Source organism: Triticum aestivum, chromosome 1A (genome assembly GCF_018294505.1).
Source record: "Triticum aestivum cultivar Chinese Spring chromosome 1A, IWGSC CS RefSeq v2.1, whole genome shotgun sequence".
Classification (NCBI taxonomy): domain Eukaryota; kingdom Viridiplantae; phylum Streptophyta; class Magnoliopsida; order Poales; family Poaceae; genus Triticum; species Triticum aestivum.
Genome location: NC_057794.1, coordinates 32,464,203 through 32,480,127, shown reverse-complemented (window position 1 = coordinate 32,480,127; position 15,925 = coordinate 32,464,203). Strand labels below are relative to the sequence as shown.

General features: G+C 47.1%; 1 pseudogene; it reads right to left on the bottom strand.

Moving 5' to 3' along the window:
* Positions 1 to 11,186: 11,186 nt before the first annotated feature.
* Positions 11,187 to 13,998, bottom strand: LOC123084562 (probable leucine-rich repeat receptor-like protein kinase At1g35710; annotated as a pseudogene).
* Positions 13,999 to 15,925: the final 1,927 nt, after the last annotated feature.

Sequence of the window (15,925 nt, the reverse complement as noted above, 5' to 3'; positions counted from 1 at the left end):
TATACATGTTCCTATGACTATGAGACTATGCAACTCCCGTTTACCGGAGGAACACTTTGTGTGCTACCAAATGTCACAACGTAACTGGGTGATTATAAAGGAGCTCTACAGGTGTCTCCAAAGGTACATGTTGGGTTGGCGTATTTCAAGATTAGGATTTGTCGCTCCGATTGTCGGAGAGGTATCTCTGGGCCCTCTCGGTAATGCACATCACCTAAGCCTTGCAAGCAATGCAACTAAATGAGTTAGTTGCGAGATGATGTATTACGGAACGAGTAAAGAGACTTGCCGGTAACGAGATTGAACTAGGTATTGATATACCGACGATCGAATCTCGGGCAAGTAACATACCGATGACAAAGGGAACAACGTATGTTGTTATGCGGTCTGACCGATAAAGATCTTCGTAGAATATGTGAGAGCCAATATGAGAATCCAGGTTCCGCTATTGGTTATTGACCGGAGACATGTCTCGGTCATGTCTACATTGTTCTCGAACCCGTAGGGTCCGCACGCTTAAGGTTTTGATGACAGTTATATTATGAGTTCATGATTTTTGATGTACCGAAGTTGGTTTGGAGTCCCGGATATGATCGCGGACATAACGAGGAGTCTCGAAATGGTCGAGACATAAAGATTGATATATTGGACGGCTATATTTGGACATCGGAAGTGTTCCGGAGAAGTTTCGGATAAAACTGGAGTACCGGGAGGTTACCGGAACCCCCCGGGGGGTTAATGGGCCTTATGGGCCTAAAGTGCAGAAGAGGAGGGGCTGCCAGGGCAGGCCGCGCGCCCCCTCTCCTCCTAGTCCGAATTGGACAAGGAGGGAGGGGCGGCGCCCCCCCTTTCCTTCCTCTCCTCTCTCCCTTCCTTCCCCCTCTCCCACTTGGACAAGGAAAGGGACGGGAGTCCTACTCCCGGTAGGAGTAGGACTCCTCCTATGCGCCTCCTACTAGGGCCGGCCGCACCCCCCTTGGCTCCTTTATATACGGAGGCAGGGGAACCCCTAGACACACAAGTTGATCCACGTGATCGTTTTCTTAGCCGTGTGCGGTGCCCCCTTCCACCATAATCCTCAATAATATTGTAGTGGTGCTTAGGCGAAGCCCTGCGACAGTTGAACATCAAGATCGTCACCACGCCGTCATGCTGACGGAACTCTTCCCCGACACTTTGCTAGATTGGAGTTCGGGGATCGTCGTCGAGCTGAACGTGTGCTGAAACTCGGAGGTGCCATAGTTTCGGTGCTTGGATCGGTCGGATCGTGAAGACGTACGACTACATCAACCGCGTTAATATAACGCTTCCGCTGTCGGTCTACAAGGGTACGTAGATCACACTCTCCCCTCGTTGCTATGCATCACCATGATCTTGCGTGTGCGTAGGAATTTTTTTGAAATTACTACATTCCCCAACACTAACATGATTCAGACAGACTTAAGCATCGCTATGGGTGAGAAAGTCTCATCGTAGTCAATCCCTTGACCTTGTCAAAAACCTTTTGCAACAAGTCGAGCTTTATAGACAGTAACATTACCGTCAGCGTCAGTCTTCTTCTTGAAGATCCATTTATTCTCAATGGCTCGCCGATCAACGGGCAAGTCAACCAAAGTCCACACTTTGTTCTCATACATGGATCCCATCTTAGATTTCATGGCCTCAAACCATTTTGCGAAATCTAGGCTCACCATCGCTTCTTCATAGTTCGTAGGTTCATCATGGTCTAGTACCATAACCTCCAGAATAGGATTACCGTACCACTCTAGTGCGGATCTTACTCTGGTTGACCTACGAGGTTCAGTAATAACTTGATCTGAAGTTCCATGATCATCATCATTAACTTCCTCACTGATTGGTTTAGGCGTCACAGGAACCAGTTTCTGTGATGAACTACTTTCCAATAAGGGAGCATGTACAGTTACCTCATCAAGTTCTACTTTCCTCCCACTCACTTCTTTCGAGAGAGAAACTCCTTCTCTAGAAAGGATCCACTCTTAGCAACGAATGTCTTGCCTTCGGATCTGTGATAGAAGATGTACCCAATAGTCTCCTTTGGGTATCCTATGAAGATGCATTTCTCCGATTTGGGTTCGAGCTTATCAGGTTTAAGCTTTTTCACATAAGCATCACAGCCCAAAACTTTAAGAAATGACAACTTTGGTTTCTTGCCAAACCACAGTTCATAAGGCGTCATCTCAATGGATTTCGATGGTGCCCTATTTAACATGAATGCAGCCGTCTCTAAAGCATAACCCCAAAATGATAGCGGTAAATTAGTAAGAGACATCATAGACCGCATCATATCTAGTAAAGTACGATTACGACGTTCGGACACACTAAGGCCCACTATCGGTCAAACTAAGGCCCTTGCCCTGGCCGCCTCTCCTCTTCTCCATTAAGGCTCACTATGGCCCATTAACCCCCGGGGGGTTCCGGTAACCCCTCCGGTACTCCGGTAAAATCCCGATTTCACCCGGAACACTTCCGATATCCAAATATAGGCTTCCAATATATCAATCTTCATGTCTCGACCATTTCGAGACTCCTCGTCATGTCCGTGATCATATCCGGGACTCTGAACAACCTTCGGTACATCAAAACATATAAACTCATAATATAACTATCATCGAAACGTTAAGCGTGCGGACCCTACGAGTTCGAGAACTATGTAGACATGACTGAGACACGTCTCCGGCCAATAACCAATAACGGAACCTGGATGCTCATATTGGCTCCCACATATTCTACGAAGATCTTTATCGGTCAAACTGCATAACAACATATGTTGTTCCCTTTGTCATCGGTATGTTACTTGCCCGAGATTCGATCGTCGGTATCTCAATACCTAGTTCAATCTCGTTACCGCAAGTCTCTTTACTCATTCCATAATACACCATCCCGCAACTAACTCATTAGTTGCAATGCTTGCAAGGCTTAAGTGATGTGCATTACTGAGTGGGCCCAAAGATACCTCTCCGTAGGGCTGGAATTCGAGCCGAGTCGAGCCAGCTCGGATCGACTTGCTAGAGCTCGTTTCGTTAACGAGCTAGCTCGACTCGACTCGTTATTATTAGTGAGCTCAAATCTAAGATTGGCTCGACTCGTATAACTCGCGAGCTGGCTCGTTTAGCTTATTAAGCTCGTTAAAGATATGAACATAAAACTCTCAAACATTATAAAAATTATTATGTATATATTAAACATATATATCACTAAACAATGGTAATTTCCTTGTAACATATGAGTCTCCTAGGCGGTTGGACCTTCAACGGCTATGCCTTGTGTTGTGCGCCTGGGATATAGGGTGCTGAGTGGCTGATTTTTTTACATTGGGAGTGGCTGATCTTTTGTATCGAGCCTAACAAGTTACACGAGTACTCGTGAGATTGGCTTGTTTAACTTGGTCTATAAACGATCTTAAACTAAAGCTCGGCTCGACTCGTTATTCTTCGAGTTCGAGTCGATTCGAGTCGAGTCACGAGCTACTCGTTTAGCTCACGAGCTTCGAGCTTTTTTCCAGTTCTACCTCTCCGACAATTAGAGTGACAAATCCTAATCTCGAAATACGCCAACCCAACAAGTACCTTTGGAGACACCTGTAGAGCACCTTTATAATCACCCAGTTACGGTGTGACGTTTGGTAGCACACAAAGTGTTCCTCCAGTAAACGGGAGTTGCATAATCTCATAGTCATAGGAACATGTATAAGTCATGAAGAAAGCAATAGCAACATACTAAACGATCGACAACCTCCAAGAAGGGATGGTGGCAACCGCAGGTGTCACCGCATCGAAGCCGGAAGAGAGCCGGCAAGGGATTTCTCCCGCACTCCAAACCCCACCGCCCAACCAGGCCGGAGCCAACCAGCCACCTCGCCGCCCACCAGCATGCGCCACCGCGGTCTTGACGCCACTCACGCCGCCTCACCGCAATGCTGAAATTTGCCGCCAGTCCGCGTACAGCTAGGGCGATCTGAGTGGGTGTTTGAATTTCTTCTCCATGGTAAACTTTACGGTGTTCAAACCACAAATACCAAGCTGCAGTGGCTACCATCTCTCTCAAATTTGGAAATCCCAAGATATATAATTTTGTCTCTTCCATATGCAACAACTCGTGCATCACTTACCGAAAAAGGGTTTCCCCCGACTTTGTATTACAAAGCAACCAACACCGATTACATAGGAATGTTCGGGCGAGAAGCACAACAAGCCCAAAAAGAAGAGAAAGAACAAAGAAGAAGAAAGAAATGCCAACAACGGTAGCTCGACAAAGCGCGGATGACCCGCCACTGCTGCGTCCCCTGAAATTGACCCACCATAGACCCAGGCTCCGACCCGCCGCGTACCAAGCAGCACCTCCAACAAGTGATGCGACGTCGACGACGCTGCTGCCCGGACGTGTCCTAGGGTTTCCCCCAGCACGCGAAAGGAAGTGGGGGATGGATACATCCGACAACCTCCAAGAAGGGATGGTGGCAACCGCAGGTGTCACTACATCGGAGCCGGAAGAGAGCCGGCAAGGGATTTCTCTCGCACTCCAAACCCCACCGCCCAACCAGGCCGGAGCCAACCAGGCCGGAGCCAACCAGCCACCTCGCCGCCCACCAACATGCGCCACCACGGTCTTGACGCCACCCACACCGCCTCACCGCGATGCTAAAATTTGCCGCCAGTCCGCGTACAGCTAGGGCGATCTGAGTGGGTGTTTGAATTTCTTCTCCATGGTAAACTTTATGGTGTTCAAACCACAAATACCAAGCTGCAGTGGCTACCATCTCTCTCAGTTTTGGAAATCCCAAGATATAGAATTATGTATCTTCCATATGCAACAACTCGTGCATCACTTCCTCTCCAGACTTGTATTTTGTGCACTTCTTCTTTACTATCTCATACAGCCACAATTGTCTCCAAACCTGCACTGATCTTGGACAATCAAACAATAAGAGTTGTATACTGTCAGGTCCCAACCTGCATTCTGGGCACTGAATTTTAACCTTCATGTGCTTAGAAGCTAGGACTGCTCGACATGGAGGAGCAGCATGTAGGACCCGCCATGTAAATATTTTAATTTTTGTTGGGCATTCTAAGCTCCAAATCAAATTCCACTTCTTATCAGGTGATGATGGACCCGCATTATTATGATTCAGAGCACCAAACTGAAAATTCCATTCAATTTGATAAGCTGGTCGCACTGAGAAGATACCGTTATTGGTAGGGATCCATGCAATAAAATCTGACATTTCATATAAAGCTAAGGGTATAGCCAGGATCCTGCGAACGTCCACATTCCAGAACATTTGGTTCACCAACTGTATATCCCAATCTCCAATCACCGGATCAATGAGGTTGCAAACTCGGGATATTAAGTTACTACCCTTGATAGTTAGCACTTTTTTCGTTGGAGATTGAGGAATCCACGAATCCTCCCATGTATTCACCTTTTGACCATCTCCAATCCTCCAAATATACCCACGCCTCAATGTGTCTACCCCGGCCATAATGCTCTGCCATGTGAAAGATGATTTTGGCTTTAAAGTTGCCTCCAGTAGGTCTCCTTATGGGTAGTACTTAGCTTTCAGAATAGTTGCACATAATGAATCTGGGCTATTAATAAGACGTCGGGCTTGTTTTGCTAGAAGTGCAATGAAACAGTGGATGCCCCTAAATCCCATACCTCCATATTTCTTTGGTATGCACGTCTTTCGCCACGCGAACCAATGCATCTTTCTATTCGTTGCGTCATCACCCCACCAAAACCGAGACATCGCATCTGTGATTCCTTTACAATTTTTTTAGGAATTTTGAAGACAGACATCGCGTAGGTTGGTATGGCTTGAGCTATGGATTTCAAGAGCGCTTCTTTTCCTCCATAAGAAAGGCATCTCTCCTCCCATCCCATTAATCTCTGAACCAATCTATCAATCAGGTATTGGAAATTATCACTTTTATCAACACCCAGAGTAGATGGAAGACCCAAGTATCTATCATTCAAGGCCTCAGTCATAATATCTAGAATTGAGCAAACTTCAGCCTTAACATTAGTCTCCGTACTTGGGCTGAAGAAAATACTCGATTTTTGCACACTGACAAGTTGGCCCGAAGCAGAACAATAAAGATCTAGAATTGATTTTAAGCAAAGTGCATTTGCTGCATTGGCCTTCATCAAAATAAGTGAATCGTCCGCAAACAGGAGATTTGTTACTGCCGGTGCACCACGGCAGACTTTGACTCCCACAAGATTACCCTCCTGTTCAACTCTTGATAATAAGGCAACCAGTCCCTCTGTACAGAGGAGAAAGAGATACGGCGACAATGGGTCCCCCTGACGGAGACCTCTAGTTAGTCTGAACGCTTCTGTCTCCGTCGAGTTATACCTCACCCTGTATTCAACCGAGGAGACACACAACATAATCATCTTCACCCGGTCTGCATGAAACCCGAGGTTTAGGAGAATAGCTTCCAAGAACACCCACTCAACTCGATCGTATGCTTTATGCATGTCAAGTTTGACAGCACACCACCCATCCTTGCCTGTCTTCTTTTGCTTTATTGTGTTCAAGCTCTCGTAAGCAATAAGAACATTGTCTGTAATCAATCTCCCTGGGACAAAGGCACTTTGGGTAGGGCTAATTATTTCCGGCAAGAAAGATTTCAGTCTTGTGGCCATCATCTTAGAAATGACCTTATAGACCACATTGCATAAGCTTATCGGCCTAAATTGCGAAACTTTTTCTGGGGTATTTACCTTGGGGATCATGACAATTGTAGTGTCGTTCCAACCTTTAGGCATGATCTGAGAGTTAACCGCATTCAACACCTCAACAACCAGATCATCTCCTAGCATGGACCAAAATCGTTTATAAAATATTGCATGTAGCTCGTCTGGCCCTGGGGCCTTTAGGTCGCCAGTGGAAAATAACGCTTTCTTCACTTCTTCCTCTGTGTACGGGGATATCAGCACATCATTCATAGCTGAGGTTACCCTAGATTGCACCTGGTTCAAGACATTAACATTTGGTACTGCAACCTGAGATGTGAACAGCTCATTGAAGTAACGTGCAATAATAGAGTTCATGTCATTCATGTCCTCTCTCCACACTCCTGTATCATCGAGTAATCTCTTGATGCAGTTCCTTTTCTTACACACCGAGGCCGCTTTATGGAAGAACGAAGTGTTCCGATCACCATGCAGCAACCAGTTTGCCCGTGCACGTTGTAGCCGAACCATCTCCTCCTGATCCAGTAAGTTTTCTATCAGGATTTGGATCTCCTTCATTCTGTGTCTGGATTCACTTGTGGGTTGTCCCCTCCTCAATTTTTCAAGATCTTTCTCTAATTTACGAATTCTTCGCTTCGGGCCATCTAATGTTTCTCGATCTCACTGGAATAGATCCTCTTTTACTGCTCGTGTGCGCTCCGACAGTGACGGCCCAACTCCGGATAGCTATGCGCGCTGCCATGCCGTTGTGACAATCTCATTTACTGTCTCTTCGTTCAGCCACCTTGCTTCGAATCTCCTCTCGCCCTTAGGTTGTTGTGAGTAGTCCTTAACTCCTTATATAAAGTAAAGGTCATGAACCCTCATGTATAGCTCCAGTCACCGCCACCAATGTTTTTTTTAGTGTAGAAGCAAAATTCTCATATGCCAAATCATGTACACATTTTCTCGAGAGGATTTCTATTAGAACTAGATGCGATTTAGGTACTATATGGTATATAAAAAGTTTCGTTGCTAAAAAGTTGTGAAAGCAACCAGAAAGTGATCGAGATTTGGGAAGCGTTATGAAAAATATGGTGCTCTAAAGATTGGGTCCCTTTGTACTAATTTAGGGAATGCTTTCTTTTAGGACTAACAATTCCACACTTAGTTCCTGCAAAAAAAGAAAAATTCCACACTTGGTTATATTTTTTGTTATACTTGTGTACTATGGAGTATTCTTCTTCAATGCGAGCAGTTGCGACTCCGAACAACTTTGTTCGCTTGCCTCTGTTGTGATTTTTTTTTTGAACTATCTGTTGTGATTTTCTGGGCATATAGATATTTGATGATTATAAAATTACATGTCTCATGGCATTGGTGTTGAATTGAGGCTTTGGACAACGGTAGTATTTGGAATTCTTTGGACCTACTGCATTTTTTGAACCTTTTCTTTTTAGCACAACTCATTAGTTTCTGACTCTGAGAGACATGTTGCTCTAAATTATTTCTAGTCCTAGAAAATTAGTTAAAAGTGTAACCTGACTTTTCTCTATCAACCCTGTTGTATGCTTATGTCCCTATCCTACCTCTGCTCTACTGGTACAGCAATAATACTTGACTGAATATGTGTAACACGTCTTTTCTCTATCAACCCATCGTCACTTTCCTGAAGAAGGCTTAACTGAATTTGGTGGACTCCAATCTCTCAAAATAAACAACCTAGGCCGTAAAGTTGTTTCCTAACTGGCGTAGATGCATATCAATGTGATGGCCATCACGCTTATGCAAATCCATCTTCACCATGCAGACACGGTATATATAGATAGTTGCCATTCTCTTTGGGCATACTGCTTTCATTTACAGTGCATGTATTGTGTGTGATTTGTTCATTCGATAACGTGGGATGTTGCTTGCAAATACTAATTTTAATACGTGTGGTTCCATTGGTTCAGTCATTAGGCATCTTGCTTATTGGCATAGCAGGTATCTCTTTTACCGGCCACTCTCTCACTCCACTTGATGTTCAGATTATAAATCGAACTGAGTTCTAACCAATATGGAACTATAGATACAGAAAACAGAATAATGATCTTTGTTAAGGAAAAGCAAATTTTCTTATGTATTAGTAGTAGCACAGATATTTTCCTTCTAGAATTTGTACTTACAAATTTTACTATGTTTTGTTCACCCATTTTCGAAAGATTCCTGCACAGCGTACAACCAGTTCATACCAACTTTCTTCTTCTGTGAAATAACGAAGCAGAATATATTTCGGAGCAACACACCTTAATGGTAATGAGATTTGTGGACCTAGATAAGGATTGAGAATCATACAAGTGTACATCCAAATGACAATACATCTAGAAGCTGGTATACTCCTAGGTTGTGCCTATATAGTTCAAGTCAGATGATGAAGGTTTTGGCTACCTCTGAATGTTGCATCTGTCTTGCCGCTTTGTTCTCAACATAACTGAAAGAATTGGTTGCGTCTGGAGACAAGCAAGCTGAGTTGGAGCTGAGGGCGCCCTATCATGCTACCATCATGCAAGTTCAGCAAAGCACGTACTCCCTCTGTAAAGAAAAATAAGAGCGTTTAGATCACTAAAATAGTGATCTAAACGCTCTTATATTTGTTTACAGAGGGAGTATTTCTTACTTAATTAGTGTTGGGCTTGTGTGCACATTATTGAAACGAACACTCATAGATTTTGTTTTAGACTCGTAGTGCAGAAAAATGGAGTGATAAATTGAAACGCTTGGTCAATTTAGCAGCTTTTGCATGTTCTGTAGAGCTTTTTACGATTATTTTCTGGTGGCATTTGCTCCTACCAGTGTTGAGTCTGCACTGCCTTCAGTAATAGGGACAGGCCGAGAGGACGTAACTGAACGGGCCCCTGCGTCGCCTAACCTAGGCGACACGGGCGGCGATCCATCCACCACATCTTCGACCCCGTCATCGGTTCCTCCCCCCTCGCCGCCGCCAGAGGCCAGCGCCAGGCAAAGCCTATGCGGCGGCGGCGGCGGCGGCGGGGCCTCTCTCTGTTCTGGCGACAAGACGACGGTTGGTGGATCCTTGTGCCGTCGGATCGGCCAGAGACGGTTGGTGGATCCTTGTGCCGTCGGATCCGTGGATGGCGCGTGCAGCGGCAGGAGCGGAACCTCGGCAGCGGCCGTTGGATCTACGGATGACGGCGGCTGCGGCATGCTCTTGCTCGGTCAAAAGACCCGGTGACAACAGCCATAGCAGACGGATCCAACCTGGGCGGTTTGCATGTCCAAAATGTGCTCACATGGATGGATCCAAACCGTGCTGTTTTCATGTCCAAAACGTGCTCAGATGGATGCAATCCAGGTTACTAGTCACCGCATGTCCAAAACGCTACAAGCAGCCTTGTGCTGTACGTGGACGTGATCCAGCAGCCTGCTCTCGCCTATTACGTCTGCCGGGGCCTCGCACGAGGACGCACTGAGCCGCAGAGACGAGCACCAGGATGCACCAGCCCGTCGCTTGGATCCGGCCTGACCGTGCCGGCGTCGGCTGATCCGTCGTCGAACTGCGGATTTCGGCGACCATCATAGGTTCTTCGCAGGCCGGCGACGGTGATATGCCTTTCGTGCTTCAGTTCAGGCCATGACACCCTGACGGGCATGGGCAGGACTCTCTTCGGCTAGGTGGGACGGTGGTGGTGTCGATCATTGTAGCGACCACCCCAACATGTGGTGGCGGACTTGTTGTGAAGCGTGGTGATCATTGAAAGGTCGTTCTGAGGGTGCTCTCTCAAGATCCGGTGGTTTACTTCTGCGGGGAGATTAAAACTATCGACGGCGCCTTAACGCAAAGGGATGGTTGTGCAGCATTTGAGCACATCGCATGCAGCTGCTGGGATCGTGGAAAAGTGATGGTGACAACACATATGATGTCGATGGTGGTGCTGCTTGAGCACCTGGTCTCGAGCTCCGGGGTGAAAGCCTAGGTCTGACCCGAGTTGGTTATACCTAGCAATGGTGATGCTTTTACATCGCTACCTTCTTGAAGGCATTGCTCGGATATGCTCGTTCAGGTTCTTTAGGGTGAAAACTTAGATTCTGACCTTGAATGGTTGGATCCGGTGACGGCGACGCTTGAGCGTCAGTCCCTTTCTGAAGGCGTTGTTGTTGAAGAATCTTGTCAGTCGTGTGATGTCATGGGATGGTTGGTGCGGATACGGTCACCGATTTAGTTTGCTGATCACCGATCTGATCACTTTTGTGTTTTTTTATCGCCTGTGCATAGCTTTGATCTTATTTGACTTTGCTATTCATCAGCGTGTTTTTTTCTGTGTGCGTTGATGCTAGCTGTGTGCATCTTAACTATGCAGAGGCCGGGTGTGTGCTCATTATGTTTGTATTCTCTTGATGCTCTATTTTGAGCCAATAAAGTTCACCCTTTGTTAAAAAAAGTGCCATACAGTATTGTCACGCCTAGCCCATCTCCTTTGTCATTTCTACACCACGTGTGATCCTTCCTCACAATTTACTGCAGCGGCATCATCGCAGGCCAAAGACTGAATGTCCAGAATGTGGAGGCCAGAGGTTGCTCTCAGTCTTGGACATCTCTGAACCCAGCCAATTTTTTTTAGAAATGCCCAACAAGTGTGAAGGGCAAGAAGGTTGTTCCTCTGTTCTTTAATGTTCAGAGTCAAGTAGTACATCATATTGTTCTCCTGATGTTTGTTTCAAGCAACCTACTGAATTCAGTATGTTTGGAATTGGGCAGGTGAAAGACTGGCGTTTCTTCATCAGCAAATACGGCTGCTTGTAGCGTGTCATGAGAATTGCAGCGACGCATTGATGCTACGAGAGCTGAGATTGATGCTATGAGGGCTCAACTTGATGCTATTAGGGTTGAGAATGCAGTACTCGATCGACGTATGGAGAAGTTGGCAGCCCAAAATGCAAAGCTTCAGGTTTTAGTGTACTTTCTTTTCGCCATTCTTCTTCTAGTGTTGCTAGTGAAGCTAGTGAAGTGCGATGTGAAATGGACCGTGGTCGCCTTTCTGTATCTCATTCCTCTTTAAAAAAAATTGACAGTTACAAACATTAATCATATGAAAAAAAGGGTGATTCCTCCTACTTCAGATGAATGAAGAGGGCCAGATAAGGGGAATGCATATTATTTCATCCAACAGTTTTGCCAAACCATGTGATTTTCAATTCTGAAATTACAAGTAACAATACCAAGTCGATGTACAAATATATAATTTCCTGTCATCCATCCATCTATCCTCGAAGTCTACATAAAAATACAAATACACAGGCCAAATATATAATTTCCAACATACGAGAGTGGCTATATAGCTTCACATATTCTTTACTGTGCCACAATAATCATGCAAGTCTTGAAGACTGATTTCATGAAGGGGTCTGAGCATGAGCCCTCGGTGGTTTCTATTTGTTAGTGCCTGATATACCTGCTGCATTGTTGGCCGGGCTTTGGGTTTGATTTGCAGGCAAGCAAAAGCCACCAAGGCAACCAAAATGACATCGTTCTCATCAGTTGTTGACGGTGCTGTGACGCGTTGATCCAGGATATCCTGGAACTTCCCTGGCTGCTCTGTTCGGCAAAAGAATGGAAGGAGCAGATCACCTGGGTGCCTTCCCATCACAACTTCCAGGGCAACCACGCCGAAGCTGTACACGTCGCACTTCTCAGTCAAGACCATGGTAGATGACAACTCTGACAGAAGAAACAAAATAAAAAATCATCTCTATATCAGATCGGAGACTTTATTTCTTCTCTCTTTTAGAATCACATTTCATATAAAATAAAGATGCATTAAGCCCATGTAAGTACCAGGGGCTATGTAGCCACATGTCCCTGCAAAGATAGTGCTCCAGCTTGAGCAACCGTGCTTCAGCTTCTTCGCCATGCCAAAGTCCGAGACATAAGCTTTATAATCGATGTCCAGAAGAATATTGCTGCTTTTTATGTCCCGGTGTACAATAGGATCTTCGCAGTCATGGTGCAAATAGGAGAGAGCTTGAGCTACGTCTGTCACAATAGAAATTCTGTTGGCCCAATCCAACTCCTTTGCTAGTTCTTGTTCGTCCAAAATGGATAATAAGCTTCCCCTCTCGATAAGGTCGTACACAAGGAATTTGCATTGGGAGTGTGAACAGAAGCCGTACAACTTGACGATGCATCGGTGCCTGATTTTCGTCAGTACTTCAATCTCGGCATGAAATGTCCCCTCATCGTTCTGTTCTTCCATTGAATGGAGGAGCTTGACGGCAAAGATAAGCCCCCCTTCAAGCTGAACTCTAAAGACGGACCCATATCCTCCAATACCAATGCAATATTTCTCATCAAAATTTTCTGTTGCACTAAGTATGTCTTCGAATGCGATGTTCCCATCAAAATTCCATATGGAAAGCATATCTCCTGACTTGCTTTTTGCTTTGTTTTTTACATTCTTTCTTCTCCAACAAACAACCACGATACTTGCTATTGAGAGGCAACCGAAGGAAAAGGGTACCAAAAAGCCAAGGAGTACTGTAGTTGGATTTGGATGTTTTCTGTTTTGGTGTTCCATGTCGAGCTTCGGTGTTTTGCATGGTGTTAAGCCATATGAATCACCACATAAATCCATATTATGGTCAAATGAGATCATGCCTGCAGCGATAGAAGGAACTCTGCCAGCCAAACTGTTATATGACAAATTCAGCCTATACAGTCGATAAAGATTAGAAAAGGTCAGTGGGATGGCACCACTTAAACTGTTTTTACTCAAATCAAGCTCATATAGGTTAGAGAGATACCCTAGTTCTTCCGGTATTGGTCCTGTAAATAAGTTGTCAGCCATTCGTAATGAGCTTAAAAAGTGACAACGTCCTAGCCGAGAAGGAATTCTTCCTAAAAACTGATTGCTACTTAGATCCAGATTTGCGAGATGACCAAGAGATCCTAACTCTGGCGGTAATAGGGCATATATTTGATTGTTTGAAAGATCCAAGACTTCTAAACTTGTTAAATGTCCTATGCTTCCAATGGATCCTTTGGACAAAAGATTATGAGAAAGATCGAGGAAGGTTAGTTTAGCACAATTACCTATGGATGGTGGGATAGATCCATCAATAAGATTGAAGGACAAATCCAAGTATACGAGCTTGGCCAGAGCGCGAATGCTCGATGGGATTGGGCCCGAGAGATGGTTGCAAGCGAGGTCTAGATAGACAAGATCAGGCATGTATGCAAAGTGCAGCCTATCCAACCTGCCAACACTGACGATGTTCCACCCAAGCGAAATGTTGGACACAACCAAGGCAGCAGCATCCTGGCCACGGCCACGAGGCACGGCGTTGCTGCAGGCAATACCGGTCCAGTTACAGGGGCTGGTTCCCTTTGTCCACGAGTCTATATCATGGGACGAAATGGTTAGGCTAGATTTCCATTGGAGAAGTGCCTCTGCTTCCCGGTCCAGTGATAAATACATAGAATATGAGGCACAAGAAAGGCGTGGCAAGGCAAGCAGAAGCAGCAGCAGCTCAAAGGCAGGGAGAAGGCTCATGTTGTGCAGGTCTAATGTAAGGTGAAGCTCCAAAACACGGACTCCACTATGTACATTATATACAGCAATGTAATGGTGTTGACCGTTCAATTATGGTTTGCTGTAAGGTCTAGTGGAGCACATATATACTAGTAGTTTTATGATTTTGTTGACCGTTCAAAAGAAAGTGATGGCAGGTCATGTCGCGCTGCCGGCCATTGTGGAGAAGATTACCTTAAAGCACCGCGTTCGATCATTGGCCAGCTTTCTTTTTCGGCGAGACCTAGGCGTTGGCCGGCAGATCTGAAGGTGGATCGGCCAGCTCAAGTCTTCTAAGGGCATCTTCAACAGGTTGTATGTTAGTCTTGTTGATAAAATGTCCATGTCATCAACTAGCAAGTTATCATACAACTATTTCAATGGGTTGTATGTAAACTATCCAATAGATGGTGAGACAATAAATGTGATTGCTCTTTATTTCACCTTGGAGCTTGTGCAAAGGTTGTTGGTTAATCTACATACAACTTTGCTCTCTCTCCACATTTAATACATGTCACATCATCACTATGTCCTAGGTGGCAAATTTACCAACACCTATCTCACACCTGTTGGAGATGCCCTGAGCTGTCCGCAACGTACGTAATCATTGGATGCTATGCGCTCTCGGCGGTGTATTTTGCTTAGACTCCGGCTGATCCCTAAAATTCAAGAGAGACGGCTCTCCCCTCCCGTGGCGCTCCCGCGGGCGCCCCTGGGAGGGAACCCTAGCGCCGCCGCCCCCGTCCCTTCGCCCCATCCCCCTCCCTTGCCGCCGCCAGTGGCGTCGCCGGCCAAAGGCCGCGTGGCGCAGGCAGCGGCGGGGCGGCTCTCTCCCTCGGTCGGGTGGCGGTCGTCGCAGGGCGGCCTCCCCTGCTCGGTGGCGCCGGACACCGGCTTGCCTCTGCTCCGGCCTCCCTCCTCCGCCCCGCTCCCTGGTGTCCAGCCGGCGTCGCCTCCTCTCCTCCTCCCCCCTCCACCTCGGCTTGTGGGGTTCTGGAGGCCCGGGGCGTGCTGGCGGCGGATCTGGCGCCCCTGCCCAGATCCGGCGAGTGGTGGCGGTTGGCGGCTACTGGGGCGACTGGCGGCCCCTTTAAGGTGGTGGTGCTGCAGCCGGGGCTCATCCTCTCCGGTGGGGTGGCTGGGCACCGGCTGGACCTCGCCAGGGCGTGGAGACGCGGGGGGTGTGGTGCGCGCGGCCGGTCTCTTGCTGGATCCGGCCGGATCTGGCGTTGGGGGCTGGCCGGCGGCGCGTGGAACTGGTGGTGCGTGCCCGGCGGCTCCGACGCTTGGAGCTCGTCGGGCGACGCGGGTAGGGTAGCGGCCGGGCGTGGCCGCTGCTCCAGCCGTGGGCTGCGGCGTGGGGAGGTCCAGGTGGTGCCCTCCCGGTGTCGTGGCTGCTTCACGGTGGTTCGGCGGATCTGCCCGCGGCGGCGGCCGGCTTCTCCGGCATCGGTTCGTGTGTGTTCAGGGCATCTCGGCCTTGGCCCCATCTCCTCGTCGCCCGGGCGTTACTCCCATCAAAGGGCTGGTCCTCTCCTAGTTGTGGTCTACCGCTCGTCTCGCGCCCAGTGATGCAGGACCGAGCTCGGCTCGCGCACGATGCAGCAGGACTGAGCTCGTCTCGCGCACGGTGCAGCAGGACTGACCTTGTCCCTTTC